Source organism: Arachis hypogaea, chromosome 20, assembly GCF_003086295.3.
Source record: "Arachis hypogaea cultivar Tifrunner chromosome 20, arahy.Tifrunner.gnm2.J5K5, whole genome shotgun sequence".
Lineage (NCBI taxonomy): Eukaryota > Viridiplantae > Streptophyta > Magnoliopsida > Fabales > Fabaceae > Arachis > Arachis hypogaea.
This window is the reverse complement of record NC_092055.1, coordinates 68,066,648-68,079,671: the sequence shown is the minus strand read 5'-3', so window position 1 is coordinate 68,079,671 and position 13,024 is coordinate 68,066,648. Positions and strand designations below refer to the sequence as shown.

Genomic DNA, 13,024 nt, shown 5'->3' with positions numbered 1-13,024 from the left:
TTTTATTTTATTTGCATATTTTATTTTTTATTTTATTACCATGAGCTATATGTTTCTTTCATTGAATGACGCGTTCATTGCTTGATCCGAGCTTATCTGCATTTGATCCCGAAATTGAAAGAACTATTTCACGTATTAGGCAAGCTCGACGTAGGTTGGCCTCTGAGGATGGTGAAGTGATTGTTATCGATTCACCAGTCTCATCTGAGGGCGAATCTAAACCGCCATCTGAGAATGAAACAAGCTCCTTTACTATTGATTCAGTTGATTCACGTGCAGATAACATGGCAGCACCTAGGAGGATTACTCTCCAGGAAGCTGGAGCCCCGGATTTTACACTGCAGCTGTATCAAGTGCATCATCCAACTCTGGCTGCAGATTTTGAGCTGAAGACTGCATTAATCAACTTGATTCCCAAGTTTCATGGCTTACCTGCTTAAGAGCCTATTAAGCACCTAAGAGATTTCCAGACAGCCTGTTCTACTGTTAGGCGTCATGGTGCAAATGAAACTTCTATTTTGTTAACCGCCTTCCCGTTTTCTCTTGAGGGAAAGGCAAGAGAGTGGTACTACTCCCAACCTGAAGCGACTGTTACCAACTGGGATACGCTCAGGAGAGAATTTCTGGAAAAATACTTTCCAGCTGAAGTTACTGACAGACTAAGGAAAGAGATCTCATGCATTATTCAAGGAGAATCAGAAACTCTCTATGAGTACTAGGAGCATTTTAAGAACCTTCTGGACGCATGCCCCCATCATATGATTGACAGGCTAGTGTTAATCAGTTATTTCACTCAAGGCATGAAGCCTCGGGATAAAACCACACTAGATGGTGCTAGTAGTGGTTCTCTGAAAAAGTACAAGACCACAGATGAAGCATGGCAACTGATCAGCGACTTAGCTGAGTCTACTAGGAATCACAGGCACAGGAGCAGCCACTCAAAAGCTATTGCAGAGGTCTCCTCCAGCACTAAAACTTCTGCTCTTATACAGAGTATATGTGAAATGACCAACCTACTAAAGCAGATGCAGTTGAACAAACAACAACAAGCTCAGCCTGCCACACCACAACAAAGCCAACAGCTAGTCCCACAAAGAATATGCGAAATCTGTGCTGACTATAGTCATTATACTGAGGAATGCCCACAATTCCAACAAGAAGATAACACTGTGGCAGCTACTCATAACTTCTATGACCGCCCGAACCAAGGATATAATCAACAAGGTGGCAACTACAACCAAAGAAGAAACTATAACCAAGAATGGCAGGACAACTCCAACCAAGGTTGGAGAGATAATTCTAACCATGGCTGGAGAGACAACTATAACAGAGGAGGCAGAGACAACAATGGAAACCAGAGGTGGAATAACAACAACAGACAGCAGAATCAGAACTAACCTTACAAAGCTCCTCAGCTAAGACAGTCACAAGAACCCCATCATAACCAACAACAAGTCCCACAGATCACTTATCCCACTTCCTCATCAAATGACGAGATACTTCGTTCTCTTGCACAAGGACAACAAGACATGCAGACTACACTTAACTCCACTTTAAATGGTCAGAATGCCACTTTACAAGCTCTCGCCGCCCGGATAGAGTCACTACCTGCTTCCACCATCCAACCTTCAAGCTCCAGTGGAATTCCTTCTCAACCTTTACCTAACCCCAAGGGTGGCATCAATGCCATCACTTTGAGGTCCGGAACCACATTTCCAGGGAGGACCCAGGAGGAGCCAAGCCCAATAGAACACGCCCCAATTGAAGACTCAGTGGAAGTAGAAGATGCTGAAATGGAAGACGCTGAAGAGGAAGATGAAGTACAAGATAAGGTTGAAGAAGAATTAGCTCAGCCAAGGAATGGAGCACCAAAGAATACAAAAGCTGCAAGTAGTGCCATCCCTATCCCATTCCCACACCTTGCAAGAAAGCCCAGAAAGCAGACGGAACTTGATCCCAAAATGGTAGAAATTTTCAAAAAGGTTGAGGTAACTGTTCCCCTTTTTGATGTTATTCAGCAAATACCTAAATATGCAAAGTTTTTAAAAGATTTATGCATTCATAAGGATAAAATTAATGAATTAGAAACTATTCCTTTAGGTAGTTCTATATCTGCTTTAATGGGAAGTATACCTGAAAAATGTAGTGATCCAGGTCCATGTATGGTAAACTGCACCATTGGAGGTGTAATATTTTCTGATTGCATGTGTGACTTAGGAGCATGTGTTAGTATAATGCCATTGTCTATATATGATACTTGAAGGCTCCCTCCCTTAAAAAGGTCGGCAGCTCGTTTTGTGTTAGCAGATAAAAGCATTATTACAGTAGTTGGAATTGCTGAAGATGTATTAGTGAGCATTAAGGGGCTCACCTTTCCCATTGACTTCTATATCATGGAAATTTCCCCTAATGACTCAGGAAGACCATCATCAATTCTGCTTGGGAGACCATTCCTGAAAACCTCAAAGTTCAAGCTGGATGTATTCTCAGGAACTTACTCCTTTGAAATAGATGGTAGAACAGTAAGTTTCAGTTTAAATGAAGCTATGAAGCACCCTCTGGAAGATCACTCTATCTTCCAGTGCGACATTATTGATGAAACTATAGCTGAAGTTCACCAAGAAGAATTAGAAGAGAAGCACATGGAGCAAGGTCCAAGTGTGGGGACACCCTCTGAACATAATGAAGACACCTTACCATTACCACCAGCCTCGGATGATCTAGAACCTAGCCATGAGCAGAAATTGGAATTGAAGCCCCTCTCTCCACACCTCAAGTATGCTTACCTTGAGGATAATCAGAAGTTCCCAGTCATCATTGCAAGGGAACTCACTTCTCAACAAGAGGAGCAACTGCTTAGTGTGCTAAAAAATCATAAGAGAGCAATTGGATGAGCTTGGCGGATATAGTAGGCATCAGTCCTCAAGTTTGTGAGCACAGAATATATTTAGAAGAGGAATCAAAACCTGTCCATCAACTCCAAAGGAGATTGAATCCAACCATCTTAGAAGTTGTCAAGAAAGAAGTAACCAGACTACTTGAAGCAGATATCATTTACCCCATCTCAGACAGTGAATGTGTTAGTCCAGTACAAGTGGTGCCCAAGAAGTCTGGAGTCACAACAATAAAGAATGAGCACGGAGAGCTCCTGACAACTAGAGTGTAGAATTCATAGGGGGTTTGCACTGGACTAGGACCAGACTGGAGCCAGCAATTTGAAATTATGTGTGATGCATCCAACCATGCAGTAGGAGCGGCGCTAGCTCAGTGCGAAGGTAAGGACCCTTTCGTAATTGCTTATGCATATAAAACCTTAGATGTTGCTCAGTCTAATTACACTACTACTGAAAAAGAGCTTCTTGCTATTGTTTTTGCTCTGGATAAATTCCGGGCCTATTTACTTGGTACTAAGGTAGTAGTGTACTCAGACCATGCATCTCTAAAATATTTATTAGCTAAAAAAGAGTTCAAACCAAGGCTAATACGATGGATACTGTTGCTACAAGAATTTGATTTAGAAATTAAGGATAGGAGTGGTAACCAAAATCTAGTGGCAGGCCACTTGAGTCGCCTTGAGCACATTAAGGATGACTCCACTCCTATCAATGATACTTTTTCATTTGATAGTTTACAAGCAGTATCCGAAGTAGTTCCTTGGTATGCACCTGTAGCTAATTATCTAGTTAGCCATACCTTCCCTCCAAATTTTACTAAACATCAAAAGGACAAGCTGAAAAGCGAGTCTAAATATTATATATGGGATGACCCATATTTATGGAGGTGTGGTGCTGACCAGGTAATTAGAAGGTGTGTACCCCAAATAGAATTCTAGTCCATTTTAGAGGCATGCCACTCTTCTGAGAGTAGAGGACATTTTGGCCCTCAAAGAACAGCTAGAAAAATCTTAGACTGCGGATTCTGGTGGCCTACTCTTTTTAAAGATACTGCTGAATTTTGTAAATCTTGTTCCCCATGCCAAAGATTTGGTAATATATCCAAGAGGGATGAGATGCCTCAACAGATTATGCTTTTCTGTGAAATTTTTTTATGTTTGGGGCATTGACTTCATGGGTCCATTTCCAAACTCTAATGGTTACCTTTATATACTGTTAGATGTAGATTACATTTCTAAATGGGTGGAAGCAATTCCTACTCGTACTGATGATGCTAACACTGTTGTTTCCTTTATTAGAAATCATATTATATGTCACTTTGGATCACCACGAGCAATCGTGAGCGATCAAGGCACTCACTTTTGTAACAGGAGACTAACAGGATTACTGAAGAAGCATGGGATTGTTCACAAAATAGCAACAGCTTATCATCCTTAAACCAATGGATAAGCAGAAGTGTCTAACAGGGAGATTAAACGCATTCTGGAGAAAATAGTAAAGCCCCATAAGAAAGACTGGAGTGCAAGGCTACAAGATGCACTCTGGGCATATAGAACAGCATATAAAACACCTATCGGGATGAGCCCCTCCCGCTTAGTGTACGGAAAAGCTTGCCACCTTCCAGTAGAGGTGGAACACAAGGCCTTCTGGGTTGTAAGGGAATGCAATATGAATTTTGAAGAATCTGGTGCTGAAAGAAAGCTGCAACTAGCAGAGTTAGAGAATCTTCGCCTAGAAGCATATGATAACTCCAGGCGATACAAGGAGAAGATGAAGGTTGTCCATTACAAACACATAAAAAGGAGAGAATTCAGACCAGGGGAGTTAGTTCTTCTTTATAACTCCAGACTGAGGCTTATGCCAGGAAAACTAAGATCACGATGGGAAGGTCCCTATAGAGTAGAAAAGGCAGAGCCATACGGAGTTTTTTACCTGCGTCATCCTTCTAGCTCATAATTCTTAAAGGTCAACGGACATCGCCTAAACCTTCATCATGGAGAAAAGATTAAGGATAACAAAGAACTAGAGGTCTTCCTCTTGGAAGACCCACCAACAGTAGCAGAATAAGCTTGAAGAACATCCAACTTAAGGACGTAAAAGCAAAGTGCTAGGTGGGAGACAACCCACTATGGTATGATTGTTCAGTTTCAGTCTTAGTTTTATTTTACTTTATTCTATTTTTTTATTTTTGTTAATGACTCTTCTTATAATCTCTGCATATAGCCTGCATATGCATTTGCATTCTGCATATAAAAAAAAAGAAGAAGAGAGGCACGTGACGCGCCAGCATTGCTGACGCATCCGCATCATAGAGCATTAGAAACTAGGGAGAAACGAAGCAGAGAGTCACGCGAAAGCGTGGCTGGAGGCGTGCCTTAGGCATAAATATGCCCACGCGACCGCGGCCTTTGCGAAATAGCCTTCCCACGCGTCCGCGTCACCCACGCGAACGCGTGGCCCTGCAAAATCGATGTAAATGGGTGTATGGCAGAGACTTATGGTGGAGTAGGGCTGGAATGATGCTAGAAGCACAAGCCATACCACGCGAACGCATGCCCCACGCGTCCGCGTGCCCCACGCGTCCGCGTGCCCCACGCGTCCGCGTGCCCCACACGTCCGTGTCATTTTTCAAAATATGGCCATTCACGCGATCGCGTCAACCACGCGAATGCGTCACCCAAATATTTGGCAATGGGAGTATAAAATAGAGAGTTGTGCGTACGCGAGGCTGCACTCGTGCTAATAGCACAAATCAGGTCACGCGATCGCGTGACCCATGCGTCCGCGTCACCTGAACTTATCACACACCACGCGATCGCGTGACCCACGTGTCCGCGTCAAAAGCGACGCACAGCTTATCCAGATCAACCAAATATCTTATCTTATCTTTCCCAAATCTAAATCTTTTCTTTTCCCTTCTTATTTCTTTCTTCTCTCTTATTTCTTCTTTATTCTTTCTCACTCTTTACTTTCTCCCTTCACATCCATTATCAAGGTTATTCTCTTTCTTTCTATACTTTTTACTTTTTCATTATTATTTTTTTATGATTTCATCTTTTCTTTTTACTTTCCTTATCTATATTTTCTTTTTCTTTCTTTTTCTTTCCTTTTTATTCCTTTAATTGGTGTTAGAAATTTAATTAGGTGATTAGTTACTTCTATATTTTGCTTGTGAGTTATTGTGGAATTGTTTGACAATTAATATTACTTCTTAAAGGGTTGCTTGCATGTTCAAATTAATACTTTCAATAACATATTCACCATGCATACTATGTGTTTGTGAAAAAGCCTGTATGGCATTGCACACTATTTTAAATTATTCTATCTACTACTCTAATGCTTGTTTTTCACAAAACCCCTTTTATATTTTATTAATTATATATAATTGTCAATACAATCAGGTTGTTAGTTTGAAAGGGTTGATAATCTAACTTGGACATTTAATACTTGATCTATGCTACTCATGCATTTGCCGGCATGCCAATAAACATCTTCCATTTAATTTCCATCACATGCACTTGCTATATTTCCATTGATGAACTTTTCACATGTAGTCATGACCATGTGTTAACGACATCCTTCTTTACCGTGTATTGATTATCATCTATACTATCCGCTCCCTTGCTCAAACCCTTAGCTTTACGTATTACTTTCTTTTTTCTTTTTCAGGATGGCCACCAAGAAGGGTAAAGAGAAAGCTACTCGCAAATCACCAGCAAGAAAAGGAACTAAAAGAACAATAGCCGGAGAGCCATCTTCAACAGCAGTAAAGCCCTTAACAAAACGAATCAAGGGGATCATCAAGGTTGATGAAAAAGAAAAAGCTTTTTCAGCAAAGGACACTGCGCGGTTCCTTAATCGCTACTGTGAGCAGATGTTCCCCATTCTGGCTGAGAGAAACTATAATAATGAGTATTTAATCATCCTCCCGACCAACATTGTTGAATTTGTTGAGCCGCGAATTGAACGAAGACAATGGGGATTCCTACAGAGACAGCCACGGCATGGGTAGTTGAATTCTACTATAATTTTCACATGCCAACCATGCAGTCTGTCTATGTCCGTCAGAAGCAAGTTCCCATAACAGAAGAGACCATTCAGCGAGCTTTAGATCTTCCCCCTGCTCCAGAAGGATTGGACGCATTCCAAGAAAACTCATTCAAATGCCAGATATACCAATTTGACTGGGATGCAGTTCTCAGAGTTATAGCACAACCTGACAGCAGATAGATTTATAGATACCATAGATCTCGACTTAAGAGCATATTGGCTTTAGCACTCACCGTGGAGACTCGAGTATGGGCACAGATCATGTCCCATTACGTTTTTTTGAGCACTCACGAGTCCTCCTTCACTGCAGACATGGCTGTTCTACTATGGTGTATCCTTACAGACCAACACCTCAATTTACCAAGACACATTCGGCATGCTATGGGACACGTACAAATTGCGGGCAACCTACCTTTTCCCGCCTTAGTTTCAGATCTAATCTCAGCAGCCGGAGTCTCCTACAGAGTTGGGGACACCAAGGCCATGATTCCACGAGATGATCAATACGTCCCTAACGGGAAGTATATCAGACCTCCAACAGCCACTATCAACCGGAGCACAGAACCAGCAGAAGACATTCCTTCTCCTTCCACATCACAAGCACCTTCAACAAACCAACTGCTCCATCAGTTACTTGAAAGGCTAAGAACGGCTTGACCAAAAAGGAAAGCAAAGAGAGCGCCGTAACAAGTACAGATTTACATACCTCAAGTAGCTGATTATTGGTAACCACCCACCTAAAGAAGACCCAGACACCCCGGACTCCACTTCATTTACCAGCACAGAGAGCCATGACGGTCCCGATTGTGGAGATGCTACTACCAGCCCCCCTTTGTTCCTGACTAATGGCACTGAGGACAGTGCCAAGCTTTAAGTATGGGGAGGTCGGTCAGTACCTGACTTCCGGAGGTAATTTCTTTTTCTTACCACCAATAGAATAGGATATTTTATCTAGTTAATTTTTCTTTTGTTAGGATAGGATAAATTGTATAGGTTATTTGCATGCATATTCTAATTGGTTGAAAATAATAAGTTTCTTTTTAAGGCCCCATTTTTGAAAAATTCACTGATTTAAAACAAAATGTTTGTGTTAAACTTGTTTGGAAGTTGTATTTGGAACATAGTTAAAAGCTAGAACACACAACCTGTGAGACTTGAGCTTAATGAAATGGTTACAATATTTAACCATAAAATTTTATTCTTGTGTGTTTACTTCTCTATGATTGTAATCTATATTTTGTTCCATCCTATATGTCCAATATTTAATGTGTTATATGCATGCATATGATTGAGGCCATTATTTCATTAACCAAATAGCCTACCCTTCTATTTACCTTTGTTAGCCACTTTGAGCCTTTTAAATCCTATTTGTTCTATATTTTACCACATTACTAGCCTTAAGCATAAAAATAAGTAATACCCCAAATTGAATCTTTGGTTAGCTTAAGATAGGAATTGTGTATCAATTAAATATGGGAAACTGTGAGAACATTGGTTAATAAGGGAATGTGTCATGATAAAATATTGGAAATTTGGGTACCTACTCATGTGAAACTAAGAAAATTTATAAATCCATGTGCATTGGCAATGTTATTTTTATGCTGCAAAAAAAATTCAAAAATATTCAATTAAATAAGTAATTAGATAAATGAATAAGGGAACAAAATTACCCCAATGCTAAGTTAAGTTCAATAAAAATAATGCATATGTGATAAAAGATAAGAGAAAAGTTGATGCATGAGTATGTAAAACAAAAAGTAGGAGAATTATGAGAAACCTAAGGATAATTTAAGAAGAAAATAGAGTATATATATTAGGTGAAAGCTTAGGATAATCAAGGATTCAATTTATAGCTCACTTAGCCATATATATACCCTCACCTTTACCTTGGCCCCATTACAACCTTGAAAAGACCTCATGATGTTTGCATTGGTACATTAAATACTTGTTGATTGGTTAGGTGAAGAACAAGGTTTAGAAAGCATGATTAGAGAAGAATAGAGTGATTACCCTATACACTAGAGTGACTAGAGTGCACATACACCATCAGCGAGGGTTCAATGCTTAATCCTATGTTCCCTGCTTTCATAAGCTATCTTCCTACGAGTTTACTTGCTTTTATTGTATGATTTGAGTTAGTGGAATTTGATTTATTTTTGTCTTGAAAGAACTTATTTATTTTCAACTAAGTAGACAAAATCATTTTATCATATAGTTGCATTCATATACATAGGTTGCATTGCATTGCATTGCATGAGTCTCACTTTTTCCTACTTATTTATTTTATCTACTTAAGCTAAGCATGAGGACATGCTAATGTTTAAGTGTGGGGAGGTTGATAAACCACTATTTTATGGTTTATCTTGTGTTTAATTGAGTGGTTTCATCAAGCCTTTACCTACTTATTCATATGATTTGCATGATTTTATAATCCCTTCCTAGTATTGTTTTATGATTAAAAACTTGCTTCCTAAAGATCTTTAATTAGTATATTTTAATTCTCCTTTATACCATTCGATGCCGTGATCCATGTGTTAAGTGTTTCAGGCTTCATAGGGCAGGAATGGCTTAGAGAATGGAGAGGAAGCTTGCAAAAAAATGAAAGGAACACAAGAAACTAAGGAGATGACCAGCAAACACTGACGCGAGCGCATGGCTGACACGAACACGTGGAATAGAGAAAATTGTAGCGATGCGTGTGCGTGCCTGACGTGTACGCGTGGATTGGAATCTGCACAAATGACGCGAACACGTGAATGACGCGCTTGTGTGACAAGGAAAATCACTGAATGACCCGAACGCGTGGACGACGCGTACGTGTGACCTGCGTGATCTGCATAATTAACAGAAAATGCTAGGGGCAATTTCGGGCCGCGTTTTAACCCAGTTTTCGGTACAGAAACACAGAATAAAGCCAGGGAACATGCAGAGACTCAACACACCTCTTTATGCAACTTGACATAACTTCACAAATTCTCATTAGGATAGTTTTTAGGTTTTTAAATCTGAATTTAGAGAGGATTACTTCCCCTCTAGGTTCTCTTTACATTCATAGTTAATTAGTTTTATGCTTTTGGATATTGAAGAAGTCATTACCTCCGTTGAAGATATTATTCTAGTTTGTTTCTTTACTTACTCTTTTATTTATTCCATATTCTTAATTCTTGTTTAAAATAGTAATTGGATTATTTTCATGAATTGTTATTATTTTATTTTTAATTGATTTTGAATCCCTAATTTATTTAAATTATCATGTCTTCTTCTATTATTTTTATGAGCATTATATTCATGTCAATGGAGTAGACTCCATACTTGACATGGGGGTTGATTAAAAGGAGACACTTGAGTTGGAAGGCTTAGGTGTTGATTAAACTGGAAGTTGTTAGGTAGTTCTGCATTTACTAATGCTAGACCTTCCTAAGGGAGAGGACTAGGATTTGCGAATAAGGGTTAGCTTAATCACTTGACTTTCCTTTATTTAGTAAGGGTTAACTAAGTGAAAATAATAACCTTTTTAATACTACACTTAAGATCCCAACAAGGATAGAACTTCCAATTAATCATTCCCCTAGTCAAGGCTTTTTATCTAGAATATTAATAATCATTCTTAGTTTTTATTGCTTTAATTTACTATTATTTAATTATTCATTATTCAACTCTCAAAACTCTCGTGGAAATTCCTAATTAATAAAATAGCATATTTTCTCGCAACTCGTTGGGAGACAACCTGGGACTCATACACCCAGTATTTTTCTATTCTTAATTTTTGTGACACTCTTTTTAAATTGGTGAGGCAGATTTTAGCTGGTTAAGAGCTATACTTGCAACACTATTCTATGATATTATAATCTCTTAATTGGCCTAACTTCTGCCACTCACCATTCACCAAATCCACCGACGGCGACGGCGGTGACCTCCCCACACTTAAGATGAAGCATCATCCTCGATGCTACTAATCAAGCTCATGGTGAGGGTCAACGGTCGCATCTGTCTCCTGCTGTATCTCAGACTGGGTCACTGGCTCCTCGACATGCTGCAGAGTATCCTGAGTAGCTGGCGTCTCTGGAGGTGCCTCCTGCAGAACCGGCTCCTCAACATGCTCCTCCGTGTGTCTCGGCCTCATGCTCTGTCCCGTGCTCCTCCTCATGATCTGGCTCATCGGAAGCGGGAGAGTCGGGGAGAGGGGGTAGCTCAATGCCCTGGGAGACAAACACCTGGTCAATGCGGTTGAGACTTCGCAGGATACGACGCTCGCTACGCTCCATAAAGCGAAACAGGCATTGTACTAGCATGTAAGTCGGCTCGGGTGCTGGTGGTGTTGGAGGGACTGCTGCTGGTGCTGTAGAAGAAGATGGCTCTGCTGCTGCTGTGGAAGAAGAAGGTCTGGCTGCCTCCACTACTAATCTAGCCCGAGAGCGGCGCCTGGATGGTGGCTTCTCATGCGCCCATGTGGGAATAGTAACCTCCTTGTCGTCCTCGTCTGGGGGTGGCGGAATCGCATCATCATCCCTCCATGGGGCGCCGGCCAACTCAACCATCCTAGTGACTATGGTGGGAAATGGTAGAAGGCCACGGATGTGAGCTCGCCACATGCTTCTCCTGATCAGCCAGGGGAAATATACCTCCTTCCCCTCCATGACACATCTAATCGGAAGAAGATATCCATCGGAATCTCAGAAAAATGTGTAGTGGGCAGGACATAGCGGGAGAATATCTGTTGCCAGGTCCTAGCCTCTCTAGAGAAATAAGTAAACAACATCCTCTTGGGCCTTGTGTTGGTAGACTCCATCATCCAAGGGGCGTCCGGGGTGGTAATAATGCTCTTCAGTGCCTCATAAACAAAAGTCATAGTATTTATTGCTATCTCTGCCTCCTGGTATGCACATGTATCACCAGTATGAGGTAAACACTGCAATACTTCCTCAATAGCTACCTCAAAAATCAGAATCTGCCCACCCCGTAGGTGCACTGAATCTAGAGTCTCTCGAAAAAAGTTGCAATAAAACTCCTCGACCCATGAAATGTTGATCCATCCTAAATCCCTATCAATAAAGTCAAGGCCCAATCCCTGAATACGGGCCTCAATGGGTTCCTTTAGGTCATCGGGTAGGGCCAATTTCTTCTCAATATTCAGGTTCGTCTTTCGATAAGTGGGAAAACGGAGCTCACAGTAAAGATTTAGGAACATGTATGTATCAGTGGGTGGTAGCAGCTGATTCTCTTTGTCCACTTTATTTAGTGGATTTTCGGCATAGTGGGCATAAGGAGAGAGGGCCAGGGCTCGAGATTTCTTCCTCTTTTTCGAGGTGGTAACCTTTTCTTTTCCTCTATCGGCCATCCTGAAAAACAATTACGATATATAAGCACTTAGCCAAGTAGAGAGATAGCAAGCAAGTATTAGCATGATACCTTCATGAATGGAGTTAAAAGAATGAAAACTTGGAATGTAAGCAATCACAACCATAGAACAAGATAAGCCACAAACCAAGAATGCCACATTAAACACATCATGCTTGTTTATTAAGTTCAATGAGCATCATACCCAAAAGAATGGTCAATGTGTTAGCTTAAACCAAAAGAGAAGTTAGTAAGGTAAAACAAGTTAGAAGTTTAAAGGTTAGGGGTATGATAGGCATTGTCTCAATTCAAGAGAAGTTCAAAAAAACAAAGAGAACAAGCATGCTCTCAAACTTGAGGAGGAAGCAGTCATTGATGATGAAATATGAAATTGAAAAAGAAATAATTAGTTGAAAGCAAGTCATCAATCAAAGCCGCGGTCATTGGTAATGCAATAATTGGTGTTGACAAAACGAAAGTGCATTTTGTGTAACTAGACAAGGTAGAAATCAGTTAGAGTGAGAAGGAGTTACACAAGTTGAAAATAACCAATTATTGCAGAGCCATGAACCATATTCAACAAAATTGCAAGTTAAATCAAATGATGAGTGAAGCACAAGTTAAAGACATTTGATTATCTTGAAAAGTTGAAGCATGGAATGGTTCAAGGCAAGTCACGGAAAACATACGAAACATGGAAAAGCCGGCCCAAAGGCATCTAAGAAATGAACTTGATGTAACTA

The 13,024-nt window shown here is 40.4% G+C and overlaps 1 non-coding gene across 1 annotated transcript; it reads right to left on the bottom strand.

The window, feature by feature from the left end:
- Window positions 1–656: 656 nt before the first annotated feature.
- Window positions 657–764, bottom strand: LOC112787027 (small nucleolar RNA R71). Its single transcript, XR_003194465.1, has one exon. It is a non-coding gene; the product is annotated as a small nucleolar RNA R71 (small nucleolar RNA).
- Between the last annotated feature and the right edge of the window lie 12,260 nt (window positions 765–13,024).